Below are 11,526 nucleotides of genomic sequence, written 5' to 3'. Positions count from 1 at the left end.
CCGTCCTTGTTTCTTTGGGTTACTGCTGAGCTTTGCGGTTTTGAAACTATTTTAAATAATTCAACGTGGGCAGAAAGAGAACCCGGCAGAGCTCATGATTTGTAGGGTAGAGCCCAGGGTTCACCGTCTCAGACAGAAATAATCGTGAAGCCTTGTAGTCTGAGTTTTACAGTGGCATGTGTTCTAACAGATTCATGGGAAAGGACGGGGAAAGGTTATAAAAAGAAAGATCAACTGCTCAGGACTGATGGAAACAAAATCTCTTATGACCTCTATTATAGAGAATCGCTCAAACGCACAAGTTGATTTGAAAGATGTATGAAAAACTACTATCTTCTAACACCAACACAATTCTGAGCTGATTTTTGTGGAAGATGATTTCTTAGTTTGCCTGCTGACTTCTCATCTTAAGTAGGACAATCACTTCTCATTTGTTAAATAACAGCTTCCTCTTTTGTTGGCTTACATAAAAAAAAAAAAGAGGAAGAGAATGAAAAAGTCTTTTTTTTCCGGGCGCAAAGGACGAGCTGATGAATGTTGTCCAGCCGGTTTTTCAGTGGCGATTTGGTTCTGTTTCCACACGTCTGCAGTTTTATTCCAAGGCGAGACTTAACCCGCTCCCGGGCGCAACGGTAAAGTAACAGGGCTGAGAGAGGGGCTCAGGTCCGTCGCCGGGAGCGCTGCCTGAGGGACGGGCGAGGAGGGAGGGGGTCCGCAGCCCACACTTCAGCGCCTCCTATGAGTCCAGAAAAAGGCAGTCTGCCCGCACCCAAAATGGCGAACGTCGTTCCTCGCGATGGCGCCTGCGCAGGAGTCAGCATTCGGGGACACTAATTCCCCCGGAGTGTCCTCCCCCACCCCGGCACCCACCAGCACCCGGCCCCGACCTAGCCACCTGCGCCCGGAAGTGACGTAGCAGCGGCAGCGGTTCCCCGCTGCATGATGGGAGAGTGTGTGGAGTGGGCGGGGGTCTCCGCGGAGGAGGAGGAGGCGGAGGCGGCGGCGGCGGAAGAGGGCGGAGGGTAGTGGGATGGGGGTCCCGCGGCAGCGCTGAAACTCCGGGTGGGCGTCCATGGCGCCGCTGCGCTGACAGGGCTGGGAGCAGCTCGCCTTCCGCCCTCGCCGGCTCAGCGTCCGAGCAACCGGTCCTTCCTCGGGGAGCCAGTTCCTCCCCGGGCCGCCGAGCCATGCCCATCGCGACCGTCCGGGACGAGCCAGGTGAGTGCCGCCGCCGCCGCGCTCCCGGGGCTGCGGAGGAGCCGGCCGGCCCGGTGCTCCTGGCCTGGAGCACCTGCCGGCGTCGGTCCGACTGCGGGCCTGCGAGCTTGGGCGCGGGCTCTGCTCCCCTCGGCGGCTGCGGAACGCCGCCGGCAGCGCCCGGAGCGGTGGCCCGGCGCTCGGCATCCCGGGCTCGGCCGAGGAGAGCCAGCCGTGCCCTCCCGGCCGCCGTGGCCCGCCCTGCCTCTTGGCGTCTACCTGGCCGAGCTGCGCGCCGCCGGGGCTCCCTCCCGGCCGCGGTGGAGAAGTTTGGGGCTCCGCTCGGGCTTCCTCCTTCTCCCTCCTCCCCTCGTGACAGGTGTAAACACTGGCTGCCTCGCGGAGGCCCGAGGCTGGCGGCTGCGGGACTGTATCGCCTCGGAGGGTCTCGGGATGTCCCCAGCGGACAGGGACAGCCCCAAGCTGTGTCCCTTGCGGAGAGGACCTTTTCGGCACTCCTCAGGAAATTGTCTGCGTCGTCTCCCTCGTTGCGTTCGAAAGTTGAGCTATTATTCTTTAAGCGCTCGGCTTGGCAGGTGCTGCGGGGTGCAGGGGACAGAGGGCGAGCCGTGGTGGGGTCTTTTTCCCCTAGGGAAACCGAGACTAGTTGGACCTCCCACTGCCCCCCCCCACCTTCTTGGTTTATTCAAGTTTGAGCGTGATTTCCCTCTGAATCGGTTGCGGCTGAGGAAAGAACTGACTCATACGTGTAAATATTAACGGGAGGGGGGGCACGTCAAAGGAGCCATGGTTCTGTTTTGGAGTTCTCACTTTAAGTAAAACTTCTACCCATAAACTTCACGGCATAGATATCTTCTACGAGGCACATCCTCATACTCTGAGGTGGGTTTTTGTTTGGGGGAGGGTACTGATGGAGACAAGGGCTCGGGAGCAATTTAAATCAGATTTGATAGTTAACTGTTGGTTTCAGTTATACTATTGGAGAAATATATGCTAAACTCTAGGGGGAACTGTGCTTCCACCCTAATTCGTTGATAGAATCAGCCTAGTTTACCTACGTTTCATAAATTTCCAAATATTGGCATTTATAGTAATCATTTTTAACAGTTTCCAGGGGTGTGTTTATTAAATAAAGTATCTATGGTAGCCTTATGCATGGAGATGTCTCACACGAATCAAAAGTTAGATCCATAGATCCAGCATCAAAATTTCTAGTCCAGGAAGTCGAACCTACTAGATTATTAGTTCTAGTCACTTTTATGTGTATGATCAGTGGATCAGGTTTATCCATTGATGTTTAGAGACATATTTTAAACCATTAAAAAGGCTCCGGAAAGATGTTAAGTAGTACTCAGATAATATGTAGGGCCCTCAGATAATACTTAGGGCCCTTGAGTTTGAATGTCACCTGATATTTTGACCTAGAGGCTGTAATGAAAATAATCTCATGTCAAGCAAAGATAAATCCACAATGGCACTGATAAATTTTGCAGAATCCAATTGCCTATGCAAATCTCATAATCTAGGTGATTCCATCATAGAACATTATTTTAAATTCTAATCTATTCTGCTTATAATTAATAAAAAGCTAGATGCAAAAAGCAGTGAAATTTGAGTACTGATTTTTTTCTGAACTCTTAACAGACAAAGAATTCATTAAATAGCTTCTCATTGAGGAATTGACTGTCCAACTTTCCCCTCAGGTCTCCTCAGCAGTCTCTTAACGTATTTAGATATTTTAAAACCCTCAAGAATTAAGTAAATTAAATCTTGATATTCCAATTTAATATTACTAACAATTCATTTTTGTTTTTTGAGGCAGGGTTTCATGTAACTCGGGCTAGCCTCAAACTCCTAATCCTCCTGTCTCTGCCTCACAAGTGCTTGGTGTTGGCCATCATGCCCAGGTCCCAAAAATTTGTAAATTAAAAATAAGGACTTCTCTCTCTAAGCACTTTCAGTTCCTCATTATGTAGCCCGAAAGACTTTACAGCCAAAAGTTCAATTTTTTTTGTTGTTTTAATGCAACTTTGAAGATATTAAGCAACTATGGATTTTACATATGGCATTTTGGTGATTGTTTCTAAGTAGTATATACATGTGTGTGTGCAGGCACAATCACAAGTCTTTGTGCAGCTTTGCATAGTAATTTCTGATACTGTTATGTTCTGCTTTCTGTGAACTAAATACTTGCTCTTTACTCTTTGTTTTGTGTTACTGAGGTGTGAACCCAGGGCCCCATGCATTTTAGGTGGGCACTGTACCAGTGAGCCCTATCCCTAGCCCAGCAAGATACTTTAAGAAATGTTTTTCTGAATCAGTGAGATGGTTCAGTGGGTTAAAGACACTTGCTGCCAAGCCTGGTGCAACCTGAGTTTCATCTCTCAGACCCATGTTGTGGAAGGAAGGAACTGAGTCATGCAGACTGTCCTCTTCTACATATATGCCTTGAAAGACTCATGCATGCACAGATGTGCACATAAATAAATATATGTAATTTTAAAATACTATATTTCTGAGAATTTAAGTTATTTTATCCTCCAACAAGCCTATAAGGTAGCATATCAAGTGTTATCCCTATTTTTCAGAGGAAACTGGGGCACAAAAATAGTAATTTTCTTAAGGCAAATCAGCTGGTAAGTGACAAGGCAAGATACAATAGAACATTATGTAGTTTTTAAAAATGTAAAACTATACCACTCTTTTCTGGGATTCATGAAGCATGTATCACAAGAATAACAATGTGTGGGCTGGGGGTGTTCTGCTCAGTGGTAGAAAACTTGCTTAACTTATACAAGATCCTGCGTTCAGTCTCAACATTGCACGAAAAAGTGTAATGATAAACACCAAGTATAAAAGTTAACCTCTGGATAACTAGAGAGGTGGTAAAGGATTGGGAGGGCACCTGTGACTTTTCAAGTGGATCCTTATTGTTTGTCGCATACTTGATTAGAGTAAGTTAAGTAAATTCTAACATAGCTGTGTTAACAGTTGTGTAGTGGATGTGGGATCATTTCTTTTCCTTGGGCTTTGTTTTATTGCTTGGAATGCTTTACAGTAAAATAAAAAGTTTAAACATTTCTCTTCAAAACAAAGTATCACTTTTTTCTTTAGCAGGGTTTCAGAAGGAGTAGGGAAACAATGTTATTTTGTATTGACTTCGTTTTAAAGTACCGGAGCTATTAGCTTGAATTAAAGCTTTTCCGGGTTTCTCTGCCTTAACTTCTTTTGCCTGGGCCCTCATCTAAAATTGCTGCCAAACATCCTAACAGCCCTATTTGACATACGTGGTTTATATTTCTAGGTGGACCCTAAAATTAGGGGCTTATTGGTCAGTAGGTTAGACCAATTCCCTGGGAAAGAGGTCAGAAACTTGATGGGAAGAGTTCCTGAGAAGTGTAAAGAGGAAAACAGATGCAATGGTCTACCTTACTCTTGTTGACCACTGCTACTTCTCCCAAATAGCTAAAGTAAAGGCAAACCAAAGGTAAATTGCTAAGAAACTAAGTATCTGTATGTTCAGACCTTAATTTACAAGTACTCTAATAGTGATTACTACCCGGAGGAAAATAACATAGTAAATTAGGGCAAATTTCCCCCTTTTGATTCTGTTTGTGTAGGTATAGCATATTGCAGTTATTCAACTGAGTATCTGCTAAGGCTCTTCTGGTTTTTCTTAAAGTAGTCATCAAGTACCTGCTCTGTGTCAGGCCCTTTTGTAGGTGTTGGGAGACTGAAATGACAAACAACAGTAAAACCCTGTCCTCATAGAGCCTTGATTTCTAGTGTGTGTACGTACTTTACACATGTTTGTGTTTGAAACAGGCACTGAGGTAGCGGACATGAAAGAGTTGATTTGGGGGGTAAAGGAGCATTACTTTTTACTTTAAGTCATGGACTAGATGGCGTTTATAGGGTGTTGATGGGTCTTGCTGTTTAATGTATGGTGGGGTTGAAGACTTAAGGCCTGCAGGAAGTAAGGAGAACCATGGGGGAAGAATAGCAGATATAAATACATGCCAGAATATTGAAAGGACAGCAGCAGGTAAGACAGTGTTTCTAGAATAGTGGGCAGAAGAGCTAAACAGGAGTTCAGATCGGAGATAGAGGCCAGTTGAGCAGCGTTGGAAGCCCTTTGTAAACGTCCTAGAGACTAGCTTTTTAGTGGGAAGCAATTGCAAGGTTGCCAAGGGAAGATGTCAGTTAACATGTTTTGCTTTACTTTGTTTATGTTTTGTTTGTGTAAGTTGTGTGCCTGGTGCCGGAGGAAGCTGGAAGAGGGTGTTGGATTCCTGCAAGTGCAGTTATGGATGGTAGTAAGTCATCATATGGGTGCTGGAAATTGGACCCAGGTCCTCTTGTTGCAAGAGCAACAAAGTGGTCTAAATCCCTGAGATTATTCACCACCCATTTATGCTTTAAAAGAATATGTTAGGGCTGAGAGTGCAATTCACTGATAGGCATGTGCACACATACATCCACATCTACCTTCAGAAAAAGGATGCATGTATTTATTGTACAGGAAATAAACCATAGGAATGCAAAAATAGAAGCAGAAGCACTCATTAAGGAACTGGGTTCAGTGATGCAGCTCAGTGTCCAGAACTGGTAGTGTAGAGATAATGAGAGTGGCCAGTGTTTGAGTTGAAACCCAGAGTCTTCCCATTGCTAAATTCAGAGAAGTTACAGTGGCAGTCACTTTCTAAAAATTCGTCCATACAACCAGTGTCCTAGCCTATTCTGACACTTCATCTGTCCTATTTTCTAATCAAATTCTATTACATGTCTTACTGTACCCAGACAGTGGCTCCATGTATCATCCTTAGTGTCAGCCGTTTTCTCTGTAAAATCCTTCAGAAACTTTCTTACCTTGGCATGGGCTGTACACCTCAGCACTCAGGAGGCCAGCCTGGTCTACATACAGAGTCCCAGGCCAGCCAAGGCTACATGGGAAGACTCTGTCTCAAAGAGAAGAAGGAGAGAAGAAAATTCTTTTTACTCCCAGAGCATTTAATCATTTTCACTATTCCTCCTCTTCCCAATCAAGTTAGATTGCTGCTAGCCACCCTTTAGCTCCTTTAATACACACCCACACAGAGTTGTAAACTCTTTTCATACTAATCCCCCTTATTAGCCTTAAGTTTCATTAAGGTTATTACTCCCATTACTGTGTTCTAGCAGTTTTGTGATAGTAGATACTCAGTAGTTGGTTATGTTTTTTTATGCTTAAAGCATACAAGAGTAAAAAGGGGCCACATTTAATAAAACAAAAAAAAACTGACCTGTTATAGTTTTGATTTGATTTGGATTATGAACCCTGACTGGCTTGGTCCCTAATATGTAATCCATTGTGGCCTCAGACTGCAGCAGTCCTCCTTCCTCTCCTTACCGAGTAAAAGATTTCCAGGTGTGCGCAGTCACACTCCTGGTCTCCTGTTAGGAATTTGTCTCTGTCAATTCTAGAGTTCTGTAAGTTGCTTACAGTGCACTTCCTGTTTACTTAGGAAATATTATGTCCTTCTGGAGTCTTTGATGGGGTTGAAGAATAGATAGTTATAGTTTTCCTTAGTTATTTTAAAAGATAAAGTAAGTAGATATAAATTTTGTAACTGTAATTCTGGCTTGATAACTGTTTTGTTATGTGTAATTTTACTATGTTAAAGTTAAAACCTTCCCTTTTATTTAAACAGAAAAGGAGAGGTGATATGGGATTCCGCTCTGTATGCTGTGAATACCATTGATTAATAAAGAAACTGCTTTGGGCCTATAGCAGAGCTATAGGGGAATAGAACTAGGCAGGGAAAACTAAACTGAATGCTGGGAGAAAGGAGTCAGAGAGAAGCTGTGGAGCCACTTGAGACAGACACGCTGAAACTTTGCTGATAGGCCATGACCTCGTGGTGATTCACAGACTAATGGAGATGGGTTAAATTCAGATGTAAGAGTTAGCAAATAAGAAACTAGAGTTAATGGGCCAAGCAGTGATTTTTAAATAATCTAATTTCTGTGTGATTATTTTGGGGCTGAGCTGCCAGGGAACCAAAAAGTGGCCCCCTCCAACAGTAACTAACATATATTCTCCCAAGCATTTATATATATTTATATGTATATGTATGCTTTTCACAAAAAGAAAAAACTTTTATATTTATTTATTGTTGTAGGGGAGCGTAGATATGCAGGCCATTGTGTTTGCTCAGAGGTCAGAGGATAACTTTGTGGATAACCGAGTTCTCTTTTTCCACCTGTACACGGGTTCACATGAGCAGGTCACCAGGCTTGCTCAGCAGCTCCATTATCCGCTGAGCTATCTTCCTGCCCCAACAGAATGGAATTTGGTGCATGCTGTTTAGAGTGTTTTGCTTTGCCAAGTTACCTAAACCAATATTCAAGACCATAATCAGCCTCTTCCCCAGTTCATCCAAAAATAAACAGCTGATTTGTTGAAATCACTATTAACCTCATGTTATATTTTTCTGGTTCTTAAAATTATGAAATTATAGAAAACTATGAAAAAATAGGGGGAAAACTGGTGCACTTCCTATAGCAGGAGTTCATCTGTTTAATGCCTGACACCAAAGTAAGACTCAATATGATTAGAAGGAGTACTGTAAGGGAAATGTGTGTGTGTGTGTGAGGACAGAGGGCAGCATTAGTATCTTCCTCAGTGTAATATTTATATTTATATAACATGTATGTATATTATGTATAGTATATGTATGTATGCATATACACACACGCACATACACATATATACAATATACATACCTATGTGCATATATATAATTTTTTATTTAAAATATAAAGTATCTTCATACATGTATGTGTGTGTGTTGTGTTTGTTTGCTTGTTTGTTTTAAGGCAGGCTCTCCCACTGCACCTGGAGCTCATTGAGTTGGTTAGACTGGCTGACCAGCAAGGCTCTCCTTTGTCTCTACCTCGTCCTGGCTGGGATGAGAGTCCTTTTGACCTGGCTCCAAATGCAGCTTCTCGTGCTTGTGCAGCGCCTTACTCCTGTCTCCTCTTCAGTGGCCATTTTGCTTCCAAAAGAAAGCTGTTAACATTTGGTTTTTCTTCCATTTCTTGAGACTAAATCAAATTGATTTTTTTTTTTTTGAGGCAGAGTCTCATGTAACCCTGGCTAACCACTAACTTGCTTTGATTGAACTTTTAATCCTTCTGCCTCCGTCTTGAGTGCCAGGATTACAGGTGTGTGCTACCGTGCTTGGCATATATAGTGCTGGAGATCAGACCCAGGGCCTCACATGTGCTGAGCAAGCACTCGACCAAATAAACTATGTCTGAGCCTCATTATTGCAGCAGGTTATGAACATTTCTCCATGTTACTAGCAATCTCTAAAACTTGATTTTTTTTAGTGGCTGTGTAAAATGCCATCAAGTGAGTTTCAAGTATTTTGTTATTTCTCTACAATTGGATGTCCTGGCTTTGTTGGTGGTGGTATTGGGTTTCTTCTTTTCTTCTTGTTGAAGTTGTTAATTTGACACATGCTAGAGTTATTTAGGAAAATGCCTCCATCAGACTGCCTGTGGTAGGAAAGTCTGATGGACATCTTGATTAGGGATTAATGCGGGAGGGCCCAGTTAACTGTGATGTCACCCCTAGGCAGGTGGTCCTGGGTTGCATAAAACAGACTGAGCAAACCTTGATCAATAAGTAGCATTCTTTCATGGCCTCTGCTCCAGTTACTGCCCTGAGCTCCTGCTCTGACTCCCTCAATGCTGGGCTGTAATCTGAAGGTGAACTTATAAACCTTTCTTCCCCCAGGTTGTTTTGGTCATGGTGTTTATCACAACAATTGAAACCTCATTGGGGCATTGGATTTTTCGGTTTTTTTATGTTATGAAAGACCATCTGGGTGAACAAGTCTGTAAAGAGCTACTGTCTTGTTTTCCCATTAGGTCGAGTCTTAGAAACAGTTTTCATCTCCCCCCCCCAAGCCTATTGCTTCCGAAAGGTTAAACCACTTCTACTTTTCAAAGTGTTTATCTGAGCTAGGTGAGGTTGCACAAGCCTAGGAAATAGAGGAAGAAGGATCAGGTTTAAGATCATCCTTGGCATCAGGTTGAGTCTTTGGCATCATAGCCTAATCTACATGAGACCTAAAAATAAATAATTTGCCTGATTTTTTTTAAAGGCACTTTTGCAATATGAAGGAATTTTAGCAACTCACAAATAGAAATTTGGTCAGTGCTGCTGAGGTAACTCAGTGGGTAGGGGCACTTGCTGACAACGGCAAGCCTTATGGCCTAAGTTTGATCCTAGGACCCACATAGTGGAAAGAGAGAACAGCTCCTGAAAATTGTCCCCTGCTTCCACATGTGCACTGTAGCATGCATGAGCACACATACATTAGATAAATGAATAAATAAATTTAAAATAAAAATATTCTCTCCATTTGTAATGCTGGAAGCAGTAATTGGAATTGGAGAAATTGGAAACAAAGGAAAGAAAACATACTTTCTTTTTTATACTTTGGATTAGGAGCAATTTCTGGTTTGTAAAATCAATTTAGGGGGTCATGACCAACTTTTAAGAAAATGTCAAGTAAGTATGGCAATGCCTGTAATACTAGCACTTGGGAGGTGCAAGGAGGAGGAATAGGAGTTCCAGGCTAGCTATGCTGGGCTGCATGAGACCCTGACTCAGAAAAAACAAAACTAGAAAGAAGGAACAAATGAACTAGAACTAAACAAACCAGTGTATGCAGAGAGTGTATATTCTGTTTTGGTGAATTTTTTTGTTTCAGGGGTGAGCCCCTTAAGTGATTATCCAATACAAGGTGGTCAGCCCTGAAATCATATACAAACAAACAACAAAAATGGACTCAGCATATTGTATTTATATATTTTTGCATTTCTTTCTGTAAATGTAACTGATATTCAAAGAAGAACCATTTATTGAGGGAGATATTGGAGGGGTTGGAGGGAGAAAGAAGCAAAGAGAATAGGATGTAATTATATTTAATTATAAATCTATTTTTAAAAAAATTTCTTAAATATCAAAATAAGACGTTCTCTAGATAATGGTGTAAAAAATCTTGTTTATATGGCAGACTAATTTTCCATTCATTTTTAACCATACTAATTTGGTAAGTTACAAATAACTTTTCCCCTTTCGCCTTTAATCTTTTTCCCTTTTCTTTCTCTATTTCAGGTAAAAGCAAAACTTTAAACAAAAACATTGAAAGATTAACCAGTTAGAAATGTTTGCTATAGAATTCTTTCCCTAGTTTCCATGGAGTTCTTGGTACAGGGAGTATGCCTTGGTGTTCTACATGCAGATACCCTGATAAGCGCTTTTGACAAAGCTTTTGTTTTGATAATCTTCCCCCAAGAATGTCATTGTGGTAGTGTTTTGATCTGTGGATTGTGTATATATAGTTTACTTATGGTTTATTGTGTAGTATGTATGTGTGTATGTATAGTTTATTGTTTATATTTATAGTTTGTGCCTAGTTTATTTCCTGTTTCCATCTGTTACTATAAATGTTGTTGCATCAATGAATGGCGAGAGAACAATTTAAAGTCAAGCTAATATTACCTGGAAAAGAATTTGTAAGGTAAATCTGCTCTTACTTAGGTCATATTTTAAGACCATATTTGTGAGTTTTAGATTATCTAGGATCTTGTCTACTTTCTCTATTGTTATCCCAGCTAAGTGAATTTCAACTTCACCCAGCTGTAGTTTTATAACTCTTTTTTTAAATTTATTTATTTTTATTTTATATGTGCATTGATGTTTTGCCATGGGTGTCAGATCCCTTGGAACTGGAATTACAGACTGTTGTGAGCTGCCATGTGGGTGCTGGGAACTGAACCAAGGTCCTCTGGAAGAGCAGTCAATGCTCTCAACCACTAAGCCGTCTCTCCAGCCCCCAGTTTTATAACTCTTGTAGCTGCTGTTTTTTCTATGTGGTAACTCTTACAGGCATTTACCGTTGTGTGGTGAGCAGATTGTAAGAAGAGCAACAGCCAAGGACCTGACAGTTTTCTTTTAGTTACATACTATAGTGCTGCCTTTATTCTTGAAAGTCACAAAGTAGTTTGTGATGGGGGAGTAGAGATGTTAGGGTTTTGTTTGTTTGTTTTTCTCACAGTATTCTTGTCTTGTGAAGTTCAGTGTGTCTGTCTTGACTAGAATGTGAATTTAAAATATCCTGCAAGAAATTTTTTTCAAAGTATGTCAACCATTCCTGTTAGCTGGTTGCTAAGTTGGCTGTAGAAAATTTTTTCATGAAGTACTAAAGAAAATTGCTAGAAACAGAAAAAGCAAGAATATTAGTTGGCTTA

The 11,526-nt window shown here is 41.9% G+C and overlaps 1 protein-coding gene across 4 annotated transcripts in view; it reads left to right on the top strand.

The window, feature by feature from the left end:
- The first annotated feature begins 503 nt into the window (after positions 1-503).
- Aftph (aftiphilin) overlaps positions 504-11,526 on the top strand; it is a 68,908-nt gene continuing 57,885 nt past the window's right edge. The window contains exon 1 of one of the 4 annotated variants that reach the window (XM_048435496.3): positions 504-632. The gene's annotated coding sequence lies outside the window, so the exon portion shown is untranslated. Of the gene's footprint in view, positions 633-1,073; positions 1,219-1,966; positions 2,101-11,526 lie in introns of those variants that run through there. The other 3 variants (XM_048435495.3, XM_048435498.3, XM_048435497.3) reach the window with 3 other exon arrangements.

This window comes from Myodes glareolus, chromosome 8 (genome assembly GCF_982192425.1).
Source record: "Myodes glareolus chromosome 8, mMyoGla1.1, whole genome shotgun sequence".
NCBI lineage: Eukaryota > Metazoa > Chordata > Mammalia > Rodentia > Cricetidae > Myodes > Myodes glareolus.
Note: the sequence above shows the minus strand (reverse complement) of the source record. Positions and strands in the feature narration are given on the sequence as shown.